Here is a 15,412-nt window from a genome sequence, read left to right on the forward strand (position 1 = left end):
TAGTTTTAACTGAGTAGATAATAAATATGTGTTATGAATTAAATATATGAATCCCCCAAAGTTCATATGTTGAAATGTTAACCCCCAATATGCTAGTATTAGGAGGTGGAGTCTTCAGGAGATAATTAGGTTCTGAGAGGAAGCCTTCATGAGTGATATCAGTATCCTTATAAAAAGACACAGGAGATCTTGCTCTCTGCTCTCTTGTCTATGTGAGGATAACATGAGAAAATACTTACCTGTAAGCCAGAAATAGTGCCCTCAGCAGATACCAGATTTATTGGCACCTTGATCTTGGACTTCCCAAACTCCAGACTGAGAAATAAAGTGTTGCTTAAGCCATCCAGTCTATAATAATTTGATATAGCAGCCCAATTGCCTAAGATAATACAGGACTTAAGTGTGATGTTAAAGTGTGATGTAGTGTTGATTTTCTGTTTCGTACACAAAGACATACTTTTCAGAATAATTAGAGGTAGGCTTCATATTCAGATTACATAATAGCTCTGCACTCAGGCCTAAAGGTAATATTTGAGAAATTGTTTGCTTTGGCATGAGATTAGGTAATTTCAAAGTATTCTTTAATCCTGAAAGTCTATGAAATAAAGGAATCCAACACCTACTTCTGTATGGAAAGCTAAGGTAAAATAGGTAAGACAATGGATAGAGAAATCAAAACCACACACATCATAATATAACATCAAGACAAAAGTTATCATTGGGTTTTGTTATTTAGGGAAGGTTGTCTGAAAGCCTACATTTAACAATGGGTGAAAGCTGTGAAAACACAGAGCTTAAGAACTGTCTGGAAAGACAGAAGGTAAAGAAGTACACAAAATGAAAAGATTTTGGCAGCCCCCTTGAAAAATCACATGGGTCAGAGGTAAATGTAAGTTTAAGGCATGTATAGTGCAGTAGTGATAGAATCACCTGGACATACCCAATAAGGTTGTGCTTTGGAGATCATTGAAATACAAATTAACATTGTCTACTCTGTGTGAGACAACGGGAAAACACTGAACAAGATAAATATGATTACAATTGCATTTCTAGCTAACCATTTTTTTTCAACAGTAGACATGACAATTTGAAAAGTGAAGAGAAACCAAAAAAGGGGGAAAATTATGGTCAGTTGCAATAGTCCAGGAAACTGCGAATGAGGTTTTGGAGAAGGCTGTTGGAAATAGGACCAAGGACATAAAGATCAAAAAGAGCTAGAAAAGAGGTGTCTATCAAATTCTTTCTGGGTTTCAGAGACTGGACGGGCTGGTAAAATTATGAATTTTATTATTCTCATGACAACCACACAAGGTTGATACTATTGCTATCTTTGGATTAATGAATATATTGAAAAAGGCTTTAAAGATCTTGTCCAGGCATATTTATAAGTATAGAATTGGTATTGACAACAAACTCTGGTCTTTGAATCCAAAGCTCAAAAGTATTATGCCATTATTTAACCTGAGTGTTTGCTGTTGTTGTGTTTTGTTTTTAGAACATGTTACTCTCATACTTACCTACTCCAGTAATAGTTTACAAATAGAGGATTTTTAAATATCACTGGGTATGCAACATGAGGAACACTTTCCTAAGTTACCCTGACATGGTCTTCTCATTTGTAGGAAAATCATGTGGAAGCTTCAAGTTGTATCAACTAGTATGCAGGAATGGAAAAAGAGATGAAGTTAATATTCAATTTGAAAATTAAAACCCTGTTTTTCTAAACTTTTGGTGGCCTTAATAGACTTTTAAATTCAAGAGGATGAGTTAGTTTCCAGAAGAATATAGTATAAACATGTTAGGGGTAAACTGAATTTGAGTGTTGACAAATGATATCCATACCACTGGCTGCCTTAATTTAAAACAACATAATCCACAATAACAGAAAAGCGATGTATTGGAAGATTCTAACTTGTCAATAGAACTAAATAAAAGGAAGTGACAGATTCTGATACCCTATACTTATACAGGCAGGATCTACAGCCAAAGTCACTAATGGGTTTCTCTGTAGCAATCCATTTACCATTCTCAAGTGGTAACCATAATGCATAGGACAGAAGTATCGTCCCTGTCTTCTACATAGAATCATGTATGTCTATCAGCACATTTTCTGGAGATAAATCACTTATCGTTTTACTTCAAATTTAAAGTACATATGACTAGTAGAACATGAATCACCACTTTGAATCTGAGCTTTAAGGGAGTCTAGGGAAATGAATTTCCTGACTTCTAACCTAGTAAGGCAAGGTTCAAAGTAAGAATTATCTTCAAATATAGACAATGTCTATAAAGATGTTAGGCCACTAAAAATTATGAATTTCCATTACTGCCTAAATCTTAATATTAGCTTCCCATTATTAACATGCACTCTATTTAAACTCCAAACAGCATGGACCCAAACTTATAACTATTCTTCATACAAATAACAAGTGATCACACTTTCCAATAAAAAGGTCAAGTTAATTATTCAATAAGCTAGTCCAAGATTTCTGAGTAATAAGCATTCCTCTCATAGACCAGTTGTTATAGACTGCATGTATTTGTCCTCCCAAAACTTATATGTTGAAAACCTAACCCCCAATGGGATGATATTAGGAGATGGAGCCTTTGGGGGATAATTAGGCTTTGATTATATCATGAAGGTGGAAACCTTGTGATAAAAGTAATGTAAGGACATAAAATTAATGTAAGAAAAAATAGACTACAGTTCTCTCTGCCACATGAGAAGAAAGAGAAAAAGAGAAACATTTAAATAGACTAATGGAGGTATACATACATACATACATATGTTGTAGAAAGGTAAATAGATTACCTTTCTACACATGTGCAATTGACTAAAAGGCTGTACTTTATATTGAGATTACATTTTTCAATATGTAATTCATATTCACTTTGCTCTTAGCTAGTGACTGAGTTACTCAATGTTATTTATTTGTGAAGGTGATCCAAACCTGATTTTCCTAAAGAAACCCTTAGTTAGCTTTTAGTTATGATGATGTACTTAAAACACATAGAAGTACAAGTACTAGATGGTACTTTAAAGGACCTTTGGGTTTATCTGTAATTCCTTCTTCACAGATTAAGTTAACAAAAGTCCTATCTCCTTGATAATCAAACCAATAACCCACCTAACACAAACGCCTTTTTGATTCCTTTTTATTCTAGTGTCAGGAAGTCTTCAATAACCAGGCAGAAGTCTCAGCTGCCATTTAATTGAAATTGTTTTGTAGTCTTGGCTACTACAAACTAGCAGATCTCAGAGTTATAGAGGTATGAATAGGAGCAGAATCACAAAAACTATACTTTTCAGGTGTTTGATGATGGCACCAATATTTATATTTTATTAGGAATGCAGTCTTAAGTTTTCTTTACTATTTTGACACAAAGAGATGCTCTAGAAATTTCCACCTGACAGTTTATATCATAAGTAAAAGAGCCAATGTATAAACTCTCTCAGTTGCTGATTATATTTCTTCAACTCATATATTAGAGATTGGAATGTAACCACAGAATATATTTATAGATCAATGGGACCACTCTAAGGGAGACTTGTGCCAAATTCCATTTATCACCTGACCTCCAGATACATGTAAACCACAGTGAAATTCAAGACCAGGGATTAGTGTTATTTCAGAAATTTTGTCAACCACTGAATACTCTACACCCTTGGCTATTCTCAGGGTACAATTATCCTAGGAAATAGTGACAGATTCTTTTGGAGGAAGCTGACTGAAAGGTTTATAGAAATTCTGGGTAACATAACCTTGAGAACTACTTCTTTGAGGTTATTTAAACTGTTCTTTTGCCAAACTAAGTCACATCTTAGAAATTATTGAAAATCTCTGACTCTTTGATGATGAAGATAGATCTCCCTGAATAAAGAATTCTATTTTTTTTTACTTATGGCTCATTTCCTTTTTGTGCTAGGCACCGATGATAAATTAGCCACAGCCAAACATGACTGTGGACTGAGCCATTCTGGTTGCCTCCCTGGCTCTGAAACCTGTTTGCATAGTACCCACTCTGTAGCTGTTAACGCTAGTGGCTGCTATACTAACTCAAGGAGTTCTGTCATTACAACTTTGATAATAAAATTAACTCTAGCTAGTTTAAACCAAATGTAATTTCATAAGGTTATTTCAGGTGGCTCAGAGTTCTCAAGAAGGGATAAAAGCCTGCTGCCAGGTTAAGCAATAAAAATACAAAGCACATAAACACCACATATTTATTTTAGTAAGAGTATAGCCATGCAATATTTGGGGTATGTTTAAGAGTAAGAAATTATTATTTATCTGAAATTCAGATTTAACTGAGCATTGTGTAATTTATCTGGCAGCTCAATCAAGTATATGGAAGTTTTGCTAATGATACCACATGTGACACAGTTTCTACATTATTGTTGTATTAAAAATTAAAACTGAAAGCCAAAACCTTTACTATTGTCTTTCTAAAAGAATCAGACGGATTTCACAACACTTTTATTAGAAGATTTATTCTCTCATATTGCTCATTGTTGAATCTGTTTTGTTAATTTTCTTATGGCAAAACCTAGTCATACGTGTGAATCGCAGCTTCACAGGAGCCTAGCAATTCAAGCTTCCTGTTTTCTGCCTTAAGACAAGATTCACAAATTCAGAAATGAATAAAAATAGTATATTCAAAGGTAATGAGTAGCTAAACAAATGAATGCCCACTACATTCGGTACCTGAGAGTTGAAAATATGAGTAGATATCCATTAGTATATTAGATTCAAGTAGATTCAATTAAGGTGAAATATTTGTAACACAAATATTTTAATGTAAAACAATATAAAATTATCATTTTTATTCAAATGATAATTAAAATGTCTCTCTGCTAATTCTCTCACGCTGGCAAATCATTCAACATTTGTGGATTGCCAGTTTTCTCCATTTTGAATTATTCAATGAAGGAATATTATACCAACTTGCTGAAAGTAATTTGCTAATAAAGAACCAATTAAGTCTTTAAAGTTGCTATTTTCTTTCAAATGTTCAAAATCCTTTTCTAACTAGGCATATTTTTAGATAAAGAAATTAAATCATATAATTATAAGAAACTCTTGAGCTCTTCTGTTTTTTTCATCTATAATGCATAATTTATGGCATATATGGGCTTTTTCAAGGCAAGCCTAGAGGGTTATGGGGTAGAGATTTGAGTCATTGGCTACCAGCTCACGGTAGCAGTACTATTGCTTTATAATGTTGTATATATATTGTTCAGACAATTTATTTCTAAGGTATCTTATACCTAAAGTGAATTTGCTCAGGAAAGAGAGTAAAATTCCTTTAATTAGTCCCCAATCAATATGAACTGGGATACAATTTATATACTATTGAATGTGTAGATCAAATATCTGCTGCTTAGTGGTTTGAGAGATTTACAATTTTAGTTTAAAAGAAAAACTAGCTGGTAAAAAAAATTGACAAGCATTTCGGGATTTAATGACAACTGTAAATAGAGTTACAAGTTTTTTAATTGCAGACAGGAAATGGGCTACTCAAAGTGAAAATGTAACCACAAGATAAACTCACAGAAAATTAAATTGTTAGTGGGACCAAGTCTTTCCTTTATGTCGGGATTACCCATTTCCTGTTTCAAGCAGAAAGTGGAGAATAACATTAAGACTGCAAAGTTCCACTCATGAGGTTGGTTATTATAATTAAAATATACATGGTAGATGAATCATTTAAAAATATTGTTCCCAATCTTTCTTTGTTGTACTAACAATCACTACAATGTGATTCCATAAAAAATTGGAGCCCATTCCCCACCGTCATTCAAGCTGGACCAACCTTGGACTTGCTCTGGCAAACATGGTACTCTGCTCTACTAATTCTTGACAACTTGGCTTCTTCAGACCCTGACTCCAACTCTTTTATGCAACAAGACAGCTGGGCTCTATTAAGGTATAAACTTCTTTCTCTTCAACACAAGGCACGTGTAAAGCCTATCTTGTTTGTTTGCTCCCCCCTCCTTTGTTGGATCACACTCTTCTATTGTCTGTTTTCCAATATGCAAAACCATTTCATATTTTTCCATTTTGTTCTGTTCAGTTTTGTTTTTAAGACATGAGAATAAATCTGGTTTTTGAAACACCATCACGACCAGAAGTCAAAGTCCCCTTTTACTCATTTTTCTTTCAGTATATTCAATTACTTGGCAGACTGTCATCAATTTTACTTTGTGAAGCAGGTTATCTAATTTCCAAACCAACCTAAGCAGAAATCTCCTTGAGGGCAATGGCTTTTCATGTTCACTATAGTATAAATCAAGGTTATTATTGTGGTCAACATAAACTAATACTTGTCATGACACAATAAAATGATAAATTTACTGGAGGAAGATGTGTAGCACCTAGAATCAACCAAAGGGTTGGAAAGCTAGCAGAAACCAAGGAACTCTGACGACTAGGTTGCAGGTCCATATCCAAAGTCGGTCTATATGGCATCACTGTGATTGTACTAGGGCTAGAAAAACAAGAACTGCCAGTCAAGGTGGCTCATGCTTTAATCCCAGCACTCTGGGAGGCTGAGATAGGTGGATCAACTGAGGTTAGGAGTTGAGACCAGACTGGCCAACATGGTGAAGCCCCATCTCTACTAAAAATACAAAAATTCGTCAGGCATGGTGTCAGGCACCTATAATTCCAGCTACTCAGGAGGCTGAGGCGGGAGAATCGCTTGAGCCCAGAAAGCAGAGATTGCAGTGAGCCACAGTCATGCCATTGCACTCCAGCTTGGGCAACAAGATCAAAAGTCTGTCTCAAAAAAAAAAAAAAAGAAAAGAAAAAAAGAAAAGAAAGAAAAGAAAAGCAAAGCAAGAACATAGCTAGATCAGCTTCTGAAGTGGGAATATTCAGTGGCAAGGAGAGGCTAAGAGCATCCTCTTGCCTAGACTTTGCGAACATCAGATTACTCACATAATGGAATTAGGTTGGTTGCTTGGCAGGCAACTTGCACTTACTAAATAAAAATATAGTGAAAGAAAATAAGGCTTTGCATTACTCCAGTTATGCTCTTTAAATTAAGTAGCCATGTTCTATTTTATAACTTGAATCCAGCTAATTTAGACAAGCAAAAGAAGAGAGTATTTTGTTTTATATGAGTGTTCATTACAAATGTAAAAAGCGTTATTTCCTTGAAGATATTTTAACATCCTTGTTGAAGACAGGGTAAGAAGGTGATGAAGACACTTCATGCATATGTAAATTTGACGGATAGTTATTGCATTGCTACTTTGGCCTTGATGTTTTAAAATAGTATTTACTGAACTTTTTAGGCAAACTGGATGACATAAACACAAGTTCTCTTCTACAAATGAGATTGCTCTGGGAAGTTAAATGACTTATCTAAGATGATGAAACTGAAAAGCTGAGCTGAGATTAATATTTGTTTTCTTTTTCTTTAAATCCAGCACATTTTAAAAACTTATTTCTACATGACCTCTCTCAAGACTGAATATATATTTTTAAGTAAAATTAACTGAAGTACATTATTGAAATATAATTGCATTACATTTTTGACAAATCACATACTGATCATTTACAACGTCGAAATCATTATTTTTTTAAGTGTACAATGTAGATTGCACAGTTCACAGACTCTGGGCTAAATGTATGCAGCCATGTAACCACTACCTCAAAATATAGAATACTTTTATTATTTCAACAAGATTCTTTTTAACTCTTAATAGTCAATGCCATTCCACACACCTTGGTCCTTGGCAAACAATGATAAAATTTATTACCTTATAGTTTTGCCTTTTCTAAAATGTCATATAACTGGAATTACAAATTCAGACACTGAACTCAGATCACCTGACAGTGAATTGTTCCAAACTTTTAAAAAAGAAATAATACACAAGTCACATAAAATTACATAGAAATATAAGAAAATATAGATCATAACAAGAAATATTAGGTTGGCACAAAAACAATCGCAGTTTTTGTCATTAAAAGTAGAAAAAAACAGGATTTCTGTCAAGATGGCAGAATAGAAAAGCTCTGGAGTACAGTTCCCAGTGAGAGCAATGCAGAAGGCGAGTGATCTCCCCATTTCCAACCAAGGTATCAGGTTCATCTAAATGGGACCAGCTGGACAGTGGGTATAGCCCAAGGAGGGCAAACCAAGGCAGGGTGGGGCACTGCCTCACCCAGGAAGTGCAATGGGCTGGAGGACCCCTGGCTCCTACCAACGGAGGACATTGGGGACTTTTCTGCCCACTGTGGCACTCCAGTTCAGATACCGTGCTTCTCCCATGGTCTTTACAGCCCACAGAACAGATTTCTGCTGGGCCAACAAGTGCCATGGGTTTCCAGCACAAATCTGGGTGGCCAATCCATCTGGTGCTACAGGTTTCCAGCACAAATCTGAGCAACTGTTTTAGCTGGCACCTGGAACCCGTGCGAAACAGAGCCACCCATTCCCCTGAATAAAAGGGGGCTGAAGGCAGGGAGCCAAGTGATCTGGCTCGGTGGGTCTCACCCCCACAAAGACCAGCAAACTGAAACCCACTGGCTTGAGAGGTTCACAGCCAGCACAGCCGTTTGAGCTCGACCCTGGAAGGTCAAGCTCGGTGGGGGGAGGGGCATCTGCCATTACCAAGGCAGTCCACCATTACTGAGGCAGTCCTCCATTACCAGTAGACAAAATTGCAAGGAAGCTAACACAGCTGCTGGACAGAGCCTGCAGCATCTCACTAACATCTCTACAGTCAGACTGTGACTAGAATTCCTCCTTGCTGGGCAGGGCATCTCTGAAAAAAGGCAGCAGCATGTCAGAGACTTATAAATAAAGCCCCAGCTTCCCAAGAAAGAGCAGCTGGGAAAAGGGGTGGTTGTGAGTTCCCTTGCAGCAGACTTAAATGTCCCTGTCCAGCAGCTCTAAAGGGAGAAACAGAGCTCCCAGCACAACACTTGAGCTCCGATAAGGGACAGGCTGCTTCCTCAAGCAGCTCCCTGATCCCCATATATCCAAAGAGACACCTCATACAGGAGAGCTCTGGCTGACATCAGGCAGATACCCTTCTGGAATGTAGCTACCAGAGGTAGGAACAGGCAGCAATCCTTGCTGTTCTGCAGCCCCTATGGGTGATTCCAAGGCAAGCAGGTACTGGAGTGGACCCCTAGCAGTCCTGCAGCAGAGGGACTTGACTGTTAGAAGGAAAACTAAAAAAAAAAAAAAAAAGAAATAACTTCAACATCAATAGAAAGGATGTCCACTCAGAGACTCCATCTGAAAGTCACAAACTTCAAAGACCAAAGGTAGATAAAGCTGTGAAGATGGAAAGAAACCAGCACAAAAAGGATAAAATCACCAAAACCCAGAATGTCTCTCCTCCTCCAAGGGATCACAACTCACCAGCAAGGGAACAAAAATGGCTAGAGAATGAGTTTGATGCATTGACAGAGGCAGGCTTCAGAAGGTGGGTAATAATGAACTACTCTGAGCTAAAGAAAAATGTTCTAACACAATGCAAAGAAACTAAGAACCTTGAAAAAAGGTTAGACAAAATGCTAACTAGCTAACTAGAAGAAGAAGCTTAGAGAAGAACATAAACTTCTTGATGGAGCCTAAAAACACAGCACGAGAACTTCACGAAGCATACACAAATTTCAGTAGCTGAATCAATCAAGCAGAGAAGAAAGAATATCAGAGATTGAAGATCAACTCAATGAAATAAAATGAGAAGGCAAGATTAGAGAAAATAGAGTGAAAAGAAATGAAAAAAGCCTCCAAGAAATATGGGATTATGTGAAAAGACCTAATCTATGTTTGATAGGTGTACCTGAATGTGATGGAGAATGAAGCCAAGCTGGAAAACACTCTTTAGGATATTATCCAGAAGAACTTCCCCAACCTATCAAGGTAGGCCAACATTCAAATCCAAGAAATACAGAGAACACCACTAAGATATTCCTCAAGAAGAGCAACCCCAAGGCAGATAATTGTCAGATTCACCAGAGTTTAAATGAAGGAAAAAATGCTAAGGGCAGCCATAGAGAAAGGTCGGGTTACCCACAAAGGGAAGTCCATCAGACTCACAGTGGATCTCTCGACAGAAACCTTACAAGCCAGAAGAGAGTGGGGACTGATATTCAGCATCCTTACAGAAAAGAACTTTCAACCCAGAATTTCATATCCAGACAAATTAAGCTTCATAAGTGAAGGAGAAATAAAATTCATTATGGACAAGCAATTGCTGAAAGATTTCATCACCACCACGTCTGCCTTACAAGAGCTCCTGAAGGAAGCACTAAACATAGAAAGGAATAACCAGTACCAGCCACTGCAAAAATGTACCAAATGGTAAAGACACAATGAAGAAACTGTCAACTAATGGGCAAAACAACCAGCTAATATCAAGATGACAGGATCATATTCACACATAACAACATTAACCTTAAATGTAAATGAGCTAAATGCCTCAATCAAAAGACACAGACAGGCAAATTGGGTAAAATGTCAAGACCCATCAGTGTGTTGTATTCGGGAGACCCATATCATGTGCAAAGACACAAACAGACTCAAAATAAAGAAATGGAGGACGATTTACCAAGCAAATGGAGAGAAAGAAAAAGCACGGGTTGCAACCCTAGTCTCTGATAAAATGGACTTTAAACCAACACATTTCAAAAGAGACAAAGAAGGGCATTATATAATGATAAAAGGGCATTATATAATGATCAATGCAACAAGAAGAGCTAATATCCTAAATATATATACACCCAATACAGGAGCATACAGATACATAAAGCAAGTTCTTAACGACCTACAAAGAGACTTAGACTCCCACACAATAATAGTGGGAGACTTTAACACTCCACTGTCAATATTAGACAGATCAATGAGACAGAAAATTAACAAGGATATCCAAGGCTTGAACTCAGATCTGTACCAAGCAGACCTAATAGACATCTACAGAACTCTCTACCCCAAATCCACAGAATAAACATTCTTCTCAGCACCACATCACACATACTCTAAAACTGACCACATAATTGGAAGTAAATTACTCCTCAGCAAATGCAAAAGAACAGAAATCATAACAACCAGTATCTCAGACCACAGTGTAATCAAATTAAAACTCAGGATTAAGAAACTCACTCAAAACTGCATAACTACATGGAAACTGAACAACCTGCTCCTGAATGACTACTGGATAAATAGTGAAATAAATACAGAAATAAAGATGTTATATGAAAACACTGAGAACAAAGACACAACATACCAGAATCTCTGGGACACACTTAAAATAGTGTCTGGAGGGAAATTTATAGCACTAAATGTCCACATGAGAAGTGAGGAAAGATCTAAAATCAACACCCTGTCATCACAGTTAAAAGAACTAGAGGAGCAAGATAAAACAAATTCAAAATCTAGCATAAGATGAAAAACAGCTAAGATCAGAGCAGAACTGAAGGATATAAAGACACAGAAAACCCTTCAAAAAAAAAAATCAATAAATCCAGGAGCCAGTTTTTTGAAAAGACCAAGAAAATAGAGTGCTAGCCAGACTAATAAAAAAGAAAAGAGAGAAGAATTGAATAGATGCAATAAAAAATGATAAAGGGGATATCACCACAGATTCCACAGAAATACAAACTACTATCAGAGATTACTACAAACAACTCTATGCACATAAACCAGTAAATCTAGAAGAAATGGATAAATTCCTGGACACTTACACCCTCCCAAGCGTAAACCAGGAAGAAGTTGAATCCCTGAATAGACATAATAAGGTCTGAAGTTGAGGCAGCAATTAATAGCCTACCAACCAAAAAAAGTCCAGATCCAGACCGGTTCACAGCCAAATGCTACCCAGTGTACAAAGAGGAGCTGGTGCCTTTCCTTCTGAAGCTCTTCCAAAAATACAAAAAGAAGGAATCCTCCCTAACTTATTTTATGAGACCAACATCATCCTGATAACAAAACCTGGCAGAGACACAACTAAAAAAGAAAATTTCAGGCCAGTATCCATGATGAACATTGATGCAAAAATCTTCAATAAAATACTGACAAACAGAATGCAACAGCACATCAAAAAGCATATTCATCACAATCAAGTAGGCTTCATCCCAGGGATGCAAGACTGGTTCAACATATGCAAATCTATAAACACAATCCATCACATAAACAGAACCAAAGACAACAACCACATGATTATCTCAATAGATGCAGAGAAAGCCTTCAACAAAGTTCAACAGCCCTTTATGCTAAAACTCTCAATAAACTGGGTATCAATGGAACATATCTCAAATAATAAAAGCTAATTATGACAAACCCATAGCCAATATAATACTGAATGGGCAAAACCTGGAAGCATTCCCTTTGAAAACTGGCACTAGACAAGGATGCCCTCTCTCACCAGTTCTATTCAACACAGTATTGGATGTTCCAGCCAGAGCAATCAGGCAAGAAAAAGAATTAAAGGGTATTCAATTAGGAAAAGAGGAAGTCAAATTGTCTCTTTGCAGACAACATGATTGTATATTTAGAAGAGCCTATCATCTCAGCCCAACATCTTCTTAAGGTGATAAGCAACTTCAGCAAAGTCTCAGGATACAAAATCAATGTGCAAAAATCACAAGCATTCCTATATACCAATAACAGCCAAATAGAGAGCCAAATCATAAGTGAACTCCCATTCATAATGGCTACAAAGATAATAAAATATCTAGGAATACAAATAACAAACAACATGAAGGACCTCTTCAAGGAGAACTACAAACCACTGCTCAAGAAATAAGAGAGGACACAAACAGATAGAAAAACATTTCATGCCCATGGTTAGGAAAAATCAGTATCTTGAAAATGGCCATACTGCCCAAAATAATTTATGGATTCAATGCTATCCCCAAAAAGCTACCATTGACCTTCTTCACAGAACTGGGAAAAAATACCTTAAAATTCATGCAGAACCAAAAAAGAGCCTATGTAGCCAAGACAATCCTAAGTAAAAAGAACAAAGCTGGATGCATCATGCTACCTGACTTCAAACTATACTACAAGGCTACAATAATCAAAACAGCATGGTACTGGTGTCAAAACAGAGATATAGACAAATGGAACAGAACATAAGCCTCAAAAGTAACATCACACATCTACAACCATCTGTCCTTTGACAAACCAGACAGAAACAAGCAATAGGGAAATGATTCCCTGTTTAATAAATGGTATTGGGAAAACAGGATAGCCATGTGCATAAAGCTGAAACTGAACCTTTTTCTTACACCTCATACAAAATTAACTCAGGATGGATTAAAGATTTAAACACAAGACCTAACACCATAAAAACCATAGAAGAAAACCAAGGCAATACCATCCAGGACATAGGCTTAGGCAAGTACTTCATGACTAAAACACCAAAAGCAATGGTAACAAAAGCCAAGATAGACAAATGGGATCTAATTAAACTTAAGAGCTTCTTCACAGCAAAAGAAACAATCATTAGAGTGAACTCGCAACCAACAGAATGGGAAAAAATTTTTGCAAGATACCCATCTCAGAAAGGGCTAATATCCAGAAATCTACAAAGAACTAAAACATATATACAAGAATAAAACAACCCCATCAAAAAGTGCGTGAAGAATATGAACAGGTACTTTTCAAAAAAACACATTTATGTGGCCAACAAACATATGAAAAAATGCTCATCATCACTGGTCATTAGAGAAATGCAAATCAAAACCACATTGATATATCATCTCACGCTAGTTAGAATGGCAATCATTTAAAAACATGGAGACAACAGATGCTGGAGAGGATGTGGAGAAATAGGAAAGCTTTTAACGCTGTTGGTGGGAGTGTAAACTAGTGCAACCATTGTGGAAGACAGTGTGGTGATTCCTCAAGGGTCTAGAAATATAAATATCATTTGACCCAGCAATCCCATTACTGGGTATGTACCCAAATGATTAAAAATCATTCTATTATAAAGACATGTGCACATGTATGTTCACTGTGGCACTGTTTACAATAGCAAAGACTTGGAACCAACCCAAATGCCCATCAATGATAGGCTGGATAAAGAAAATGTGGCACATATATACCCTGGAATACTATGCAGCCATAAAAAAGAATGAAATCATGTCCTTTTCAGGAACGTGGATGAAGCTGGAAGCCATCATCCTCAGCAAACTGACACAGGAACAGAAAACCAGACACTGCATGTTCTCACTCGTAAGTGGGTATTGTACAACGAAAATACATGGGCACAGGGAAGGGAACATCATATACTGGGGTCTGTTGGGGGGTGGGGACTAGGGGAGGGATAACAGGGGGTGGGAGATTGGGGAGGGATAACATTAGGAGAAATACCTAATGTAGGTGATGGGGGGATGGAGACAGCAAACCACCATGGCATGGTATGCCTATGTAACAATCCTGCAAGATCTGCACATGTACCCCAGAACCTAAAGTATAATTTAAAAAATTAGAAAAAAAGTAAAATAACTTTTGCATCAACCTAATATATTAAAATAGAATAATGTATCATAAGTAGGTTTGTTCATAGACTAAGAGTTTAGTCTATCATTCAAATTATCATTCAATGTAATTTACCAAAGTACGACAGGAAAAGAATCATTGTGTGATGATTTTGATGAATGCAGGGAAAAAAAGACAATATGTAGAACTTATAAATGCTTAAAAATACCACCATGAGGAATATATTTAATCTGAATTAGAATATATATAAAAAGCCTTTAGCAAAAAGAGAAAAAATCCCTCATGTGGTGAAATATTCCAAGCCTTTCCACATTTTACTAGAAGACCTAGAAAGTACTATAAGGCAATAAAAGAAATACATTTATAAAGTTTTAAAAATTGAAATAAAACGGTCATTATTTACAGATGACAAGACTGTATACATAGGACATCCAAAAAAAATCTGACTAATAATATTAATTATTGGATTTCAAAATACTATTGTTACAAAGTCAACTTTAAAAATTTTATGTTGGCTGGGTGTGGTGGCTCATGCCTGTAATCCCAGCACTTAGGAAGCCCGAGGCAGGCATATCGCAAAGTCAGAAGACTGAGACCATCCTGACCAACATGATGAAACCCTGACTTACTAAAAGTATAAAAATTAGCTAGGCATGGTGGTGCATGCCTGTAGTTCCGACTATTCAGGAGGCTGAGTGAGGAGGCTCATCACATATATATATATACATATACATATATGATGTCTATATAGAAGACATATAATGTCTTTATGTATATATATAATGTCTATATAGAAACAACAATGAAAATTTTAAATCATAATATTTACAATAATACCTAAATGTATCAGATACCTAGGGAAAAATTTGAAAGCTAGAACATTTAATTGAGAGACATAAAGTTAACCCTAAATTAATCAAGGGCTATAACAGTTCAATAGATT

The sequence above is a fragment of the Cebus imitator genome, unplaced genomic scaffold (assembly GCF_001604975.1).
Source record: "Cebus imitator isolate Cc_AM_T3 unplaced genomic scaffold, Cebus_imitator-1.0 Scaffold333, whole genome shotgun sequence".
Taxonomy (NCBI): Eukaryota; Metazoa; Chordata; class Mammalia; order Primates; family Cebidae; genus Cebus; species Cebus imitator.